This window comes from Giraffa tippelskirchi, chromosome 9 (genome assembly GCF_054371585.1).
Source record: "Giraffa tippelskirchi isolate mGirTip1 chromosome 9, T2T-mGirTip1v1.2.pri, whole genome shotgun sequence".
In the NCBI taxonomy this organism is placed as follows: domain Eukaryota; kingdom Metazoa; phylum Chordata; class Mammalia; order Artiodactyla; family Giraffidae; genus Giraffa; species Giraffa tippelskirchi.
In genome coordinates, this window is record NC_137283.1 from 30,185,035 (window position 1) to 30,201,571 (window position 16,537).

Genomic DNA, 16,537 nt, shown 5'->3' on the forward strand with positions numbered 1-16,537 from the left:
GTGTCAAGTTTCCCAAGTCAATTGAATCAATTATGACTCATAATTAAAATTCTGATAAAATGTAACTAAATTCAAAAGAAACCCACAAAAGGTAAATCATGTATCCACAAAGACTTCATATTGAAATGTTGATCAGTTCAGTTCAGTCGCTCAGTTGTGTCTGACTTTTTTGTGACCCCATGGACTGCAACATGCCAGGCTTCCCTGTCCATCAGTAACCCCCAGAGCCTGCTCAAACTCATATCCATCAAGCCAATGACTCCATCCAACCATCTCATCCTCTCTTGTCCCCTTCTCCTCTTGCCTTCAAGTCTTTCCCAACATCAGGGTCTTTTCCAATGAGTCAGTTCTTCGTATCAGGTGGCCAAAGTACTGGACATTTGGCTTCAGCATCAGTCCTTCCAATGAATATTCAGGACTGATTTCCTTTAGAATGGACTGGCTGGATCTCCTTGAAGTCCAAGGGACTCTCAAGAGTCTTCTCTAACACCACAGTTCAAAAACATCAATTCTTCAGCGCTCAACTTTCTTTATGGTCCAACTCCCACATCCATACACAACTACCTGAAAAACCATAGCTTTGACTAGATGGACCTTTGTCTGCAAAGTAATGTCTCTGCTTTTTAACATGCTGTCTAGGTCGGTCATAGCTTTTCTTCCAAGGAGCAAGCATCTTTGAATTTCATGGCTGGGGTCACCATCTGCAGTGATTTTGGAGCCCAGAAAAATAAAGTCTGTCACTGTTTCCATTGTTTCCCCATCTATTTTTCCATGAAGTGATGGGACTGGATACTGTCATCTTAGTTTTTTGAATGTTGAGTTTTCAATCAGCTTTTTTACTCTCCTCTTTCACTTTCATCAAGAGGCACTTTAGTTCCTCTTAGGTTTCTGCCATAAGTGTGATGTTATCTGCATATCTGAGGTTAGTGATATTTCTCCCAGTAATCTTGATCACAGCTTGTGCTTCATCTAGCCTGGCATTTCTCATGATGTATTCTCTATATAAGTTAAATAAGCAGGGTGACAATATACAGCCTTGATGTACTCCTTTCCCAATTTGGAACCAGTGCACAGTTTGTTGTGATCCATACAGTCAAAGGCTTTAGCATAGTCAATGAAGCAGAAGTAGATGTTTTTCTGCAATTCTCTTGCTTTTTCTATGGTACCGCAGATGTTTGTGATTTGATCTCTGATTCCTCTGCCTTTTCTAAATCCAGCTTGAACATCTAAAGTTCTAGCTTCACATACTGTTGAAGCCTGGCTTGAAGAATTTTGAGCATTATTTGCTAGCATGTGAGATGAATGCAACTGTGTGGTTGTTTGAACATTCTTTGGCATTGCCTTTCTTTGAAATTGAATGGTTCTATGAAGAGCTATAGGAACTTCAAGAACTAACACCAAAAAAGATGTCCTTTTCATTATAGGGGACTGGAATGCAAAAGTAGAAGTAAAGAGATATCTGGAGTAACAGGCAAGTTGGCTTGGAGTACAAAATGAAGCAGGTCAAAGACTAACAGAGTTTTGCCAAGAGAACACAGTGGTCATAGCAAACATCCTCTTCCAACAACACAAGAGATGACCCTACACATGGACATAACCAGATGGTCAATACTGAAATCAGGTTGACTACATTCTTTGCAGCCTAGGATGGAGAAGCTCTATACAGTCAGCAAAACAACACCGGGAGCTGACTGTGGCTCAGATCATGAACTCCCCCGGAAGGGGTGTTACAAAAGAGGAAAGTGGAAGCTGTAATGCCTAGCCTTGAAGTTGCAAATCCACAATTTCCTAAGGATATACAGGTCAGTCCCACTTAAAGGTTCAGTTCAGTTCAGTTGCTCAGTCGTGTCCGACTCTTTGCGACCCCATGAATTGCAGCACACCAGGCCTCTCTGTCCATCACCAACTCCCGGAGTCTACCCAAACTCATGTCCATCGAGTCGGTTATGCCATCCAACCACCTCATCCTCTGTCGTCCCCTTCTCCTCCCGCCCCCAATCCTATCCAGCATTAGTGTCTTTTCCAATGAGTCAACCCTTCGCATGAGGTGGCCAAAGTATTGGAGTTTCAGCTTCAACATCAGACTTTCCAATGAAGACCCAGGATTGATCTCTTTTAGGATTGATTGATTGGATCTCCTTGTAGTCCAAGGGACTCTCAAGAGTCTTCTCCAACACCACAGTTCAAAAGCATCAATTCTGCGGCGCTCAGCTTTCTTCACCGTCCAACTCTCACATCCATACATGACCACTGGAAAAACCATAGCCTTGACTAGACGGACTTTTGTTGGCAAAGTAATGTCTCTGCTTTTAAATATGCTATCTAGGTTGGCCATAACCTTCCTTCCAAGGAGTAAGCGTCTTTTAATTTCATGGCTGCAATCACCATCAGCAGTGATTTTGGAGCCCAAAAAAATAAAGTCTGACACAGTTTCCACTGTTTCCCCATCTATTTGCCATGAAGTGATGGGACCGGATGTCATGATCTTAGTTTTCTGAACATTGAGCTTTAAGCAAACTTTTTCACTCTCCTCTTTCACCTTTATCAAGAGGCTCTTTAGTTCTTCTTCACTTTCTGCCATAAGAGTGGTGTCATCCGCATATCTGAGGTTATTGATATTTCTCCTGGCAATCTTGATTCCAGCTTGTGTTTCTTCCAGCCCAGTGTTTCTCATGATGTACTCTGCATAGAAGTTAAATAAGCAGAGTGACAATATACAGCCTTGACGTACTCCTTTTCCTATTTGGAACCAGTCTGTTGTTCCATGTCCAGTTCTAACTGTTGCTTCCTGACCTGCATACAGGTTTCTCAAGAGACAGGTCAGATGGTCTGGTATTCCCACCTCTTTCAGAATTTTCCACAGTTTATTGTGATCCACAAAGTCAAAGGCTTTGGCATAGTCAATAAAGCAGAAATAGATGCTTTTCTGGAACTCTCTTGCTTTTTCAATGATCTAGCGGATATTGGCAATTTGATCTCTGGTTCCTCTGCCTTTTCTAAAACCAGCTTGAACATCTGGAAGTTCACGGTTCACGTATTGCTGAAGCCTGGCTTGGAGAATTTTGAGCATTACTTTACTAGCATGTGAGATGAGTGTACTTAAAGGTAGGAGGATACTATACAGAACATGAATACCAAGAAGCAACAATCACTGGACACCAACTTAGAAACTGGCTAACACAGAGATGTTCAAAAATATTTCTAGAGACAGTCAGGAGTATGGTTTAAATCTAGCTATTGACCATGTTTTACAAATGGAAATCTGATTTTAAAAGTATTTTAATTTTGTTGGTAGGAAAAAAAATCTTTGTTATGTTAAAAGCACACAACTATAAACTGTCAAATACATGACAACCAACAAGTCAGTGTTTTTAAAACAATTAGATAACACAGGGAATTTTTTATACAAGCATATTGTTGTTGTTTAGTTGCAAAGTTGTGTCTGATTCTCTGTGACTCCATGGACTGTAGCCCCCCAAGCTCCTTTGTCAATGGGATTTCCCAGACAAGAATACTGGAGTAGGTTGCCATTTCCTTCGCCAGGGGATCTTACTGATCCAGGGATTGAATCTGCGTCTCCCGCAAGAATTGACAGGCAGATTCTTTATCACTGAGCCATTACCTATTTGTATAAATTCCACGTGCAAGTGAATAAATACAAGAGGGCATCAGTGCAAAAACTTCGTATTATAAAAATTGCCTGCTTTAGCTTATTATTTTCTTAACAAATTGGTATAAAATCAAAAGTACAAAAAATCATTTGTTAAGAATTCAGGTTACTAACCAGTATACAGAATATATTTTTGAATAAAAAATATTTATGCATAGAAAAAAGACTGGAAGCATACAAATGACATTAAGAGTAGTCTCTGAGTGTTTGGATTGGACATGGCTTTTTCCTTTTGGCTTTTGTGGTTTTATTTAGGACATCCACAGAGAACATGCATCAGTCACTTTTATAATAAGAAAAGACTCATGTAAAAATGCTTATAGTCTATTTTTCTGGCTAGCATTAAGATATTTCTGTTACCTAAATTGCCTTCTGAAGAATTTTATTTGAGATCTATCCATCTTTCTTACAAATCAAAAAAGGATAAGTTACCTATTCTAACATTTATTCCTGAGGCTACTAGAAACTAATTGTGAATAGGTGAAATAAGAGGCAAATTTCATTTACATTACTTTACTTTTACGTTCAATAAGGTCAAAGGTAAAGGTTTTGTATCTTTATGGTCCATAAAATATGGATTGCTGTTTTCAAAGTATATCAACAGTGGTAATAGCTATTCCCATTAGTCAGTCCTATAATCTTATGAAATATTGACATGATAAAACAATGTAACTGAGAAAAAACCCAATAGAGCACACGTTTTATTGACAAATAAATGAAGAGGCTTAAATTGTCTCTCACCAGCTTTATACTTCATTGACACATTATCAGAAAAATAAAGATTTAAGCTAGCCAAGATCAATGATTTCAAAATGATTCTTTAGTGCTCCATCAGATAAAAAAACAAATTCAATCCAATCATAATTCATATTTGGGTTCACGCCACTCTGACAGTTACATTTTATGGCAAAATGTACTTTAATTTTATATTCAAACCTTTTCCCAGATTTTCTTAGAGAATTCACTTTTTAATTTATGATACTTCCTTGCTCAATTCAAGCTTCATTCACTTTTAGATACTTTGGAAAGATAAATAACTGACACACTCTGCCATTCATGAGTAATGTACTGCCTGTAACTTAAGAAAATAAAACAGGTGGCCAAAGATATATATTTGTTTTAGAAATAAATATGTATCATATGTATAAGTAATAAAATAACAATAAATTATAAATATGTTATAAAAGTGCTTTCCTATTTTACTGGCTTTAAATTATATACTGTAATATACTGTTAGGTCATATACATTTGAAGAATGAAATACCTTAGCTGGGGCTTATGCTGAATATATAACTACATTTGACTGTAAAGACTGCAAGTTTAGCCATATGTTTACATATTATTACAGACTGATGTTTCCAGCATATATCCATTAAGAAATATATTCTTTCTTCTGGTAAAATACTATGTGTCATCAGAACTCTAATTAACAAAAATCTTGAAAAGCAAGGATTTCTCCAAGTAGCGCTTTAAACTTTTCTCCACGTCCTAGGTTGTGACATAATGAATATGCTTTATAAAAACCAATAACAATAATCATTTCTTGAGTGTTTTCTATGTGTCAGGAACAATACACACACATTATTACTTCATCTAATCTCGTAACCTCCTGTCAAGGTAAAAAACATTATCTCCACTTAACAGATGAGGAAACTCACACCAGTATGTACCTAAAGCCTGGATTCTGAACATCACTTCCTTAAATACAGACCTTTAAGCATATTCCTCTCCATCTTCAGACCTGTGAGCCAAAGAGGCAAGTAAGTTATCCACCCTTGATACATCCACCATCCAGTGGTGGGACAGACACAGAATAACCGCTAAAGATGGTCCTTATTCATAAGCATAGGACAGGGAGACTCACTGCCATCACAGTTCCATTGCAGGTCTAAAATTAATACATCCTTCGATTGGACGTTAGTCCTAGGAACTTTTGATTAATACTACAACCTTTAGTTCTAGCCTTGGGGTCAGATTTCTTTTTCCATAAAATGAGCCCACGTTAGCAAGAAGGAAGCCTGCTTCCTGTCTACAGAGTATAAAACTCCCTTTTTCCACTTTGTACTTACTGTCTATGTCCCTTTCACTACAGACTGATTTAGTTCTTTTAAAATTGCTGTTTATTTTTATGAATTAATTTATAATCCACTCCGTTAGACAAAAGTTGTCATACTTACATATCTCTCAAGATGACCCATTCTCTACACTTGAGTTTCCTATGAGGTTGGTATGAGATAACACCTTTACGACCCTTAAAATTCCTACCGTTTGTTTGAAGTACCACTTCAAACATTTCTGAGGTCTTATTAAAAGGCTTCATAGTTACACTCTTGCTTGTAGCTTTATAATTTTTTTGCATTATCTTGTATTTGATTTCCACCATTTGATTAGGGAAACATCTCCTAATCTGAGAACTGTAGAGAGTATGGAATGAGAAACAGTTTTGTGTTTAAACTTCGCAGTCTTACTCCTTAAGGTTTCCCCTGAAACATCATTTGAAAACTAAACAAACTCATTAGGTACATTTCCCATTTTGCACGTTAATCCAGGTGTTGATACAGTTTCCACCACAATATAACAAGAGCTCTTGATTTTCAGCTTTCAGTGTCATTTTATTCACTTTTTTAAAGACCTCACCAAAAGCTTCTTTGAGGGTCCTAAGACTTCTGCTACCCATATACCCTGTCAAAATCCTCCTAGATAGCCATCATGTTTGCACTAAGAGTGTCCTCATAGCCCTTCAAACTCCACCTATTACTTAGTTCCAAAGCCACTTCCATACATTTCAGATTTTTGCGATGGGATCTCCTCACTACAGTACAAAACATATTCCTATTATTACAGTTAAACACTTATTTACCCCAAACCTACTGGCATAAAATAACTGGTTATTGTGCTAACAGAATACAATAGGACACAGCAGAGATGGCCTGTCACTGCTCCATGATTTCCTAGACATCATAACGAAGACCCCAAGGTTAGAGGACAAAATCACCTGAAGGCTCACAAGTCTTAACTGTTTGAGAATTAATCCTGGGCTGTTACCAAGGATACCAACACATGGCTTTTCCACATATCTTGTGTTTCCTCACAACATGTTTCATGGATTCTAAAGCAAGAGTCTTGAGAAAGAGCAAAGCCGGTCAGAAGTCACATCCCCTTTAATGCAAGAACCCTTTTACTGAATTAGACAGCATGGCATGTTTGCCATTATCTGTCGGTTGATTACAAAAGTCCACCCAGTTTAAAGATGAGAGAAGAAAGACATCACCCATGATGGAATGGCATCTGTCTCATACTGTAAAAATAGGCATACAGGATGAAATATATGGAGATATGGCCATTATGGAAAGTGCAATCTGCTAGGACAAGCTAGGAGATCTGTTTGATTAGGAACACTTTTATGTCTATACACTGTAATTTATAAGCAGTCCAAAAATCACTGAATAAAAAGCACGGGGCAGATTAAAGACCTGCGTCTGCCCACAAGCTGGGTCATCCAGAAAAAGATTCTATTCCTCTGCAGGTCTCAGTATGATTACTTACTTAAGAACAGAAGTATTATTTATAAAAGATTTTAAACAGATGATCTCTAAAGTTCTTTACATGTCAAATATTCTATAACTCATCTATTTTAAAAGACGGGCAAATGTTTTCCATCAGGTGCTGTGTGATTCTTGTTCCTTGTGCTTCATGTCCAACTCTTTGCAACCATATGGACTGTAGCCTGCCAGGCTCCTCTGTCCTTGGGATTCTTCAGGCAAGAATACTGGAATGCATTATTTCCTCCTCCAGGTGATCTTCTCAACCCGGAGACCAAGTTTAAATACCAGAATCTTCACCTGTGAAATGACTATAACAATGTTTCCCTCTTAAGGTCATTATGAGAACAAAATATATAGAAAGTGAAGTGAAGTCACTCAGTCGTGTCCGACTCTTTGCGACCCCGTGGAGCGTAGCCCACCAGGCTCCTCTGTCCTTGGAATTTTCCAGGCAAGAGTACTGGAGTGGATTGCCATTTCCTTCTCCAGGGGATCTTCCTTACCCAGGGATCGAACTCAGGTCTCCTGCATTGCAGGCAGACGCTTTACCATCTGAGCCACCAGGAAAAGCTTAGAGTAAAACCTAAACTATAATAAATACTCAATACATATTGCCTGTAATTTAATCGAGTATAAAGTCACCATACTATTTTGGGAAGCAAATGTTGTGAAAGAAGTGACTTTTATCAAAATGTTAACTGAGATATGTACAAATTTAGCCTCAAATAAATGTGAATAGAAATCATCCTTTGCTATTTTTAATAATAAATATTTATTGATACCAGGAGTGGTGTTAAAGATTTATATACATTTGATGCTTACATAAACCTGTAAGACAGTTTTTAGAATTAAAAATTACTGCTTCTACCTACTGTATGAAATATTACCTTCTACATTGCTATATATTCTCCACATTTTTAATACTTTTTACTTTTCTGCATTACCAGATATACCAGGCAAGAGTGGTTATGAGATACTGAGGGTTATTAATGGACATCATTAGTAATAAACTGCAATGTTAATTTCATGCCCCAAATGCCTCTTATCTGCTCCTGATTGAAAAGAATTCCTTGTCTGGCCCTCTCAGCCTCATGTCACCCCAGAGCACAGCTAAGCATCGGTTTCCTTTCTTAAAGAGTTAGACAATTTAAAGGAGAATAGAAAAGGGCAACCTTTCTTTTTCAAATAGGATTTCTAAAACTCAAGAAGTGACTACTAAAAGTAGAGGGACACAGAAAAATCTTGTCACATGATATCCTTATTCCAATCCTTGTTGTTTCAATTACCAAGCTACGCTTTTCCCTTTTAAAAAAAAATGAGGTAAAATTAGTATATAATGTTATATAAGTTTCAAGTTACAGCATTATGATTCAACATCTGTGTCAAATTACACTACAAAGTGATAACTACCAAAGGTATAGTTACCATCCATCACTGTACATTTGACCTCTTTCAGCCACTGTGAAACAGAGTACAGAGAACCACCAAGCTACTTTTCAAAAATGCAAAAAATTAAAAAAAAAAAATTAAACTGGTTTTCTTATCATAGGACTTTTCAGAGCTAACATCTGCGAGTCTCCAAGGAGGGTTCATGAAGAATTTCACAAATATATTTAACCTTGAAACTCATCTCCTAAAGGACTTCAGTGCTGGGTGTTCATTGGAAGGACTAATGTTGAAGGTGAAACTCTAATACTCTGGCCACCTGATGCGAAGAGCTGACTCATTTGAAAAGACCCTGATGGTGGCAAAGACTGAGGGCAGGAGAAGGGGATGACAGAGGATGAGATGGTTGGATGGTATCACCGACTCAATGGACATGGGTTTGGGTGAACTCCGGGAGTTGGTGATGGACAGGGAGGCCTGGCGTGCTGCGTTTCATGGGGTCGCAAAGAGTCGGACATGACTGAGTGACTGAACTGAACTGAAGTGAACTGAACTGAAATTCATTTTTATTTTTCTTCCTAGACTAGTATTCATTGGAATACTAGTATTCATTCACAGAGTGTTGGGGTGGATTTATCAAGAATTCACACAGTGGTGTCAGATAATCAGACGAAGAAAGGGTAGTTTGGATTTGGAAAGACAATAAGAGGCACAGAGGCATTTCTGCAGTAGAGAGTCCCAGATTAGTTGGCAACTGGAAATATCCAGACATTGGTATCACCAGGAAGACAAGAATGTCTGCAAACTGGGAACAGGAAGAGGGAAGCTACTCCAGGTAAGTTTACTCAGCTTTACACTATTTTCTTTCATCCTGCAAACTTCTCCAGGCCATTCAACTTATTCAACAAGTGAACTCTAAAAGTGCTCAATTGAGAGACTTCATCCAGAGCCAACTAATCCTTGTATTCCAGAGTACGAACCATCATCAAAACATGTGGGGCACAGACTAACCCAAGGTCAAGCAAGTTTTGTCTTAATTTGTCACTGCTGATCAATCACAGGCACTTCCATCTCTTTTTATTAATAATACTTTTTTAAAGACAGTGAAACCTTCTATCTCATTTGTGACATGTTGGGAAGTAGACCCTCTATCATACACTCACATCTGCCTTTGGTTCAGGTGGAGAAAGTGATAACATATGGCCTTCCTAGCTGCTATCCTGCACTAGGGGTCCATTAAGTTCCAACTGTTTACAATGATGAGCCTAATAAACCCAGAGACAGCTCTGGATTCTGTCCCAAAGTCTCCCTTATAAGAAAGAACGTAATGAATGGAGTCTAAAAGTTAAAAATAATAATAGTGACAATAAAGCTTCGGCTAGAAACACTTTATTTTTCCTTTTCAAGTAAAAACAAATAACACATTACTTGAAAAATTTTAGATTAGATACCAAAATTCTCAGAGACATTGAAGCTCACTGTATTCAGAAGTATTTGTTGTTATTTTTGTCTAGTCACTCAGTCGTCTCCAACTCTTTGTGAGCACATGGACTGTAGCCTGCCAGGCTCCTCTGTCCATGGAATTTCCCAAGCAAGAATACTGGTGTGGGTTTTCAGTATGCCACAGGGATCGAACCCATGTCTCCCGCACTGTGAGTGCACTCTACCACTGAGCCACCAGGGAAGCCTATATTCAGGGGGATAGTCTTGGTCATAATTTAAAACATTCATTCACATAAGGATAACATACTCTGCCTATCTTTGACATTTTAAAATGTTCCACTTAATTTTACTTGGTTAAAATTGTCATTTTTTTTCAGCCTTGCTCAGCTTTACATAGTTGATCTTGCCATATAAAACTGTGAATCCAAATAACTGAGAGAAGGAGAAAATTTTCAATCCAAAACAATTATATGAAACTTTCTTTTGATAGATAATTTTTTATAGTAAAATGTCCTTAACAAGATGTCTACTTCTAATATACTTGCTTTTAGACAAATTTCATAAAGAATTGGACCTTCAAATTTGGCAGGTACAGTATTTTAATAGTCTAATCATGAAAGAAAGCTTATGTGTTAGATAAAAATATTCTTAACTGACATTAGAAGACTTGGATTTTTATATGTATGTGTATATAAGACTCTGTGTGTGTGCGTATATATATATATATATATATATATATATATATATATATATATATATATATATAGGATTTTCCAGTACCTACTGAATGAACTTTAAAATATATATATACTTCTTTCCCAAATGGTGAAAATCTGTGATTAGTCATGCCTCTAACTTACAGGTCTATTCATTAATTCATTCAGCACATATTTCCAGAATTAACCATTCTGAGCCAACTACTTGGATATTGATTGGGATTGAATAGAAATTCATTCATTCATTCAGCAAATTCTATGAGCTTGGCTCCATGCTACATGCTAGAAACACAAGGGTGAGTAAGATAAGATAGAGTCTGGGGACAGTCATGAACAAATAATCACAGCGATGAACCCAAGAAATGAGAAAAAGTCTAAGCAACCAAAACCAAGACAATTTGGGATTTGACCAGGGCATTAAGTTAGTTGGTGAACCAGCCCCCTGTGCATACCTCCCAATCCTGTACAGAGGTACAAAATTGATAATGTTTCCCACAGAGTTCCAGGTGCTGGCTGTGTGCCCATTTCACCCCTCAGATGATAATTCCATTTTACTCTGACAATGTCTCAAAACTATTTGAAAGAGAAATCTTCAGAGGCCATGCAAAGCTTCCAGGCTTTAACCTTTCTGTTCCTACCCTCCTCCCCTGCCCTACAAACCTGGGGGCACCTTAATTTTCAACCCTGGCTAAGGTCCCTGACCAGGTGACATGTGAGTAGTTAACATCCTCGGGAACTATCACCAGAGTGCTGGTTTCCAAGCCTGGCTGAACACCCAAATCTTCTGGGGGTGGGGGGGTAGTGCTTAAAAACTAAAATTTCCTAGAAATGCACAATCTAGGATAGAAATTACTAAAATATTGTCCCCAGTCCAGCAGTATCAGGATCATCTAAGAACTTATCAGAAATGCAGAATCTTGTCATTCTTTGAATGACATGTACCCCTATGTTCACAGCAGCACTACTGACAACAGCCGAGACATGGAAACAAGCTAAATGTATGCTGACAGATAAGGAAGATGTGGTACATAAATAGAATGGAATACTACCCAGCCACCAAAAAAAATGTGATTAAGCCATTTGCAGCAACATGGATAGACATAGAGATTATCATACTAAGTGAAGTAAGTAAGAAAGAGAAAGATAAACACCATACCATATCACTTATACATGAAATCTGAAATATGACACAAATGAACCTACCTATGAAACAGAAACAGAATCACGGGCATAGAAAACAAACTAGTCATTGCCAAGGCGGAGGGGGTTGGGAGAGGGATGGAATATGAGGTTGGGGTTAGCAGATGTAAGGTCTTATATAAAGAATCCATAAACAAGGTCCTACTGTACAGCACAGAGATCTATATTCAGTATCCTATGATAAACCATAATGAAAGAATATCTTAAAAAATGTGTGTGTATAACAATCACTTTGCTGTACAACAGTAGTTAACACAACATTGTGAAGCAACAATACTTCAATTCAGAGAAAGAAACATCCAAGAGAAGGAATCTTGGGCAGCACCCCAGATGCACTGAATCAGAAAATCTGTGGGTGCAGCCTACTGATCTGTGCTCTAATAAGCACTCTAAATGCTTCTGAGGGACTAACCATTTGATCTTGAATTTATGGGGTAGGAGCTAGGAATTTTTTTTTAGCACCTCAGGTAACTTTGAAGACAAATGAGTTTGGGAACCAAAAGCAGAGTACTCCTCATGGCTCCAAACACTATTTGGAATGCCTCAGAAAGGTGAGATAAACAATGTACAAAACAAAACAATGGAAAAAACCTTGGAAAAGAAGAGAAACTTGCCAGAGAATTCACAAACTGAAGGGCATTGCTATCAACAGTAACACATTCAAAAGTTACACTATAAGATGTTTTTAAGAACACATTTATTTCACAAATTGAGCCTATTTTGACACCTACAAACCTAATCTTTTAAAGTTATCTATTCTAAAACCATGATTTTTAAAATAAAACAATTTAAAGAATACATGCCTGAAATAGTAAAAAAAAAAAATGTTCTGTTAAATAAATGTCCTGATAAAAAGAGAGCTTTTTATCTTAGATAACATGTGTGGCGTTTTATTCTATTTACATTTAATGCTAGCTTAAAGTATTACTGTATTTTAAATGTTTATAATATGAGTATATCTCTGTTAATTAAGCTTATCTGTGCTTTACATTGTTTAATAACTGAAAATTAATAGGAAAGTGGTAAGAGCTAGAAAGACCATCACACTCTTGACTGTAGACTGCATACAGTACAGGTGAACACAAAACCTTTAATGGTTATGACTTTTTACTGCTTGTTGACTGCAAGTAGATATCCCGCAGAAGCATGCTAATAAGCGACACTTTGGAACGCAACAGACGCTTGCTAAATCCCCGGTCTGTGGAGCCCTGGGTTAAGAACATGGTACCTCTGAGTCTTTTATGAGTTTTATGCCTTATGTCTGGACTCTGTCAAGTGCTTTTCATGCATAATTCTCCACTCCCACCCCTACATACACACACACACAAAATCCACTGTGAGTGCTGAATCATTAGAATCCCCACCTCAGGTAAGAGAAATGAACATTAAAGAGGCTAAGCCACTTGGCTGCCTCAGCTGACTGTAAGCAGACTTTGTCCAGCCCATGTCTCTTCCCCCACTTCAAGCCTAACACGGTACTAGGAACACAACAGGTACCAGGAATGCTCGGGAAAGGCAGGGCTGTTTTGCTTGCTATGCACATGGCTTTCTGTCTGGCCTGGCTTAAGACTTAAAGAGTCCCAAAGTACTGAAAAGATGACATATTTCCTATTTTAAAACCATACTCAACTACAAACTAAGCCTACAAAAGTCCAACAAGATTTTTATTTTTCTCGTGACTACTACTCTGATGCTTTGTTAAAAGATCAAATGTAAAAAATCTTTAAAATAAATGTTTATTGTTTTGGCTTCACTTGGTACACTAAAAACATGCATACAACACAATCCAGGGCTGGCCTATTTCAACCTGATTCACTGAAGAGGGGGTTAGACTTTTCTCCACATTTATCCAACTCAGGACTTCTCTGAGGTATGGCTGGGAAGGGGAGAAGGAAGTCTTTCGATCTTGGCTTTAATACATCCTTGACTAAGCATCCACGTATCACTAAAAATCTGCAAGAGGGAACCAAGTGCTAGAGCCTTCTCTCCTAAGTGTGAATATTCTAAAACCAATCCAGGTTTAACTAGCTTAGTCAAAAAGATCTTGGGAGTCTCAGCACCAGGACATTTGCTTAAGCATGGGAGCAAGTACAGTTCATGTGTGTGTGTGTGTGTGTGTGTGTGTGTGAACTCCAGCTGGCACTGGTGCAAGATACAACTCCAAAGTTGTGAGCATAAAGCAGGCAACTATTGTCATCAAGATACGCCAAGAAGAAATCAAGCTTTGACTATAAATTGAATGTTAAAACCTGTATGGTTTGGTTTTCTTGGGAAAACACAAATTCCTCACCGCAGCTTAGCACTCACTGATGTGGAGTCTATCAGCACTTTGCCTGACCAGCTCGCCTTCTAACACACCAGTTCCTAAATGCTATACACACCTTAGTGCTCCATCATGAACTTCTCACCTTGTTCTGAAGTTTCCACGGGAGACGTCTTTTGTGACAAGGGTGGGGAAAATGTAGTGAGGAGTTAAAAGTGAATCTCTTACCTCTTTGAACTGTTTTCTTCGTACTTTGTGTACACAGATACACTTTTGATGTGTTAACTAGAAAATCTGACTAGAAAAGAACAAAGCAGCTGTCACTGGGAGGAAGACACTGACAAAAAAAAAAACACACAGCCCTTTATTGAAGAACTGTCAAGCCCATCCTACACTGCTGGGGTTGTCTGTGGCATTTATCAAAGACCTAGATCTGATGCAGGAAATTAAAAATAATAATAATAATAAATCTGTCCATTGGACATTTATTAAAGGAGTCTAAAATTATATTACATTTAAAATAACAAAAATTGATATTTTAACAATTCAGACACAATGTTGTTTTTATTAAATATATTTACATAGATATATATTTGTATATACATGTACATGCTTCTCTAACCACAAAAATACACAAGTACACATAGAGAATAACAGTACACATGTCAGTAACAGGTCTATATAAAAATTAAAAGCACATATATATTTTTTTCACTATGAAGGAATTCTTAATGAGTTTAAATGCTTTTTCTCAATGTTACCTTCATTTGAATGTCATATATAAAATTGAATCTTTTCAATATTCTGAAAAGATTAGAACTTAAACAAGGTCCTTAAAGGCAAATTGATGTCTTCATGTTGCTCTACTGACTTACAATTATTTTACTGAGCATCATTTCCGGCTTTAAATAATATACAGGCTTTGCTTGACTCCAGGTCGTTACATATTGATTATAAATTTGGGCTCAGTTCTAACCACAGTATTGCATGGAATCTAATAACCTTTTTCTAAGTAAATATACTATATGTAATGAGTGGTTTATTTTTTAACAAAATCCCAATAGCATGGACATGAGGAAAAAAGAAATCCATTACTGAGTGCACAAGAAAAAAACTACTCAGCATAGCAACTACACATGTATTCAAATGAATGTAGCTCCTCATATTTTCAGGTCACAGTGACAGATTATGATGGAGCTTCAGGCTTCAGCCTTCAAATCTTACCTCTATATCACTGAAGAGCTGCATGACCATAGGCAGGCTATCTAACTTCCCTGAGTTGAGTTTCCTCCCATCTGTAAAAAAAAAAAAGAGCATTTACCTAACTAGGGTTGTTCAGATTTTTAAAAGGCAGGGAGATGTTCTCATGGTTAAATATGTGGAGAAGATGCAATCCCAAACAATTCATTCTGCATTGAACAATGGTAAATAGACGGCAGAAAAGAATGCAGACCTTCTCAGAGCCTTTGATAGGTTCAGGTATCTTTTTAATCTCAAGTGCAACTCAATGTTTAGAATGCCACAGAATTATTTACAGTGGAACATTTTTATGATGAGTATTTCTAGAGATAAGCATTTCCCAGAACACAGTTTGAAACATGGTCATTCTAAGGGGCATCTTAGGTCAAGAGCAACCCTTTTACGACACACTTCACCTTGTGTATGTAGACCATGTCACAGGAACTGGGAAACTCTTTGCTAACTCTGGTCACTGTTGCTTCAGTTGCAAAATGATTTCCATGGCCTGAATCGACAAGTTTACTTTTCCTATATCCATTAAGAAGAAACTCTCTGGAGGATAAATTATTAAGTAAATATACTGTTCAGAATTGTTTTTAAACTAAGATTAGACACTCCCTAGGGTGGGATTATGGGTGCAAAAGAGGTGAAAGGGATTAAAAGGTACAAAATTCCAGTTATAAAACAAATAAATCGCAGAAATATAATATGCAGCATAAGAAATATGGTCAGTAATGCGATAATTGTATGGGGACACGTGGTTACTAGACTCACTTCAGTGATCATTTCATAATGTACATAAACGTCAAAGCACTATGCAGTACGCTTGAAGCGAAAAAAATATTGCATGCCACCTATATTTCAACTGAAAAAAGAATTTGAGATGTTGTTGCAAGTGGTTTATATGCATTTATGTATCCAAACATTTATCAAGTTGGACTACAGACCAAGCAGGTATCTAAATTTAGGATAAGCACTAGGTAAGAGTTTGATGGCCAATGAGATGAGTTTTACTACATTTTCCCCCCCAAAAAAAAAGAAATAAAAAGGAATATTTTCAGGGGTGTGTAGCTTAAAT

The 16,537-nt window shown here is 37.4% G+C and overlaps 1 long non-coding RNA gene across 1 annotated transcript in view; it reads right to left on the reverse strand.

Annotated features, from left to right (window-relative positions):
* LOC145520893 (uncharacterized) overlaps positions 1–16,537 on the reverse strand; it is an 867,842-nt gene that overhangs the window by 774,411 nt on the left and 76,894 nt on the right. The window contains exons 2-3 of the long non-coding RNA XR_014064880.1: positions 15,445–15,515; positions 14,449–14,518 (exon numbers count right to left, since the gene is read on the reverse strand). This is a non-coding gene — a long non-coding RNA (uncharacterized LOC145520893). The remainder of the gene's footprint in view (positions 1–14,448; positions 14,519–15,444; positions 15,516–16,537) is intronic.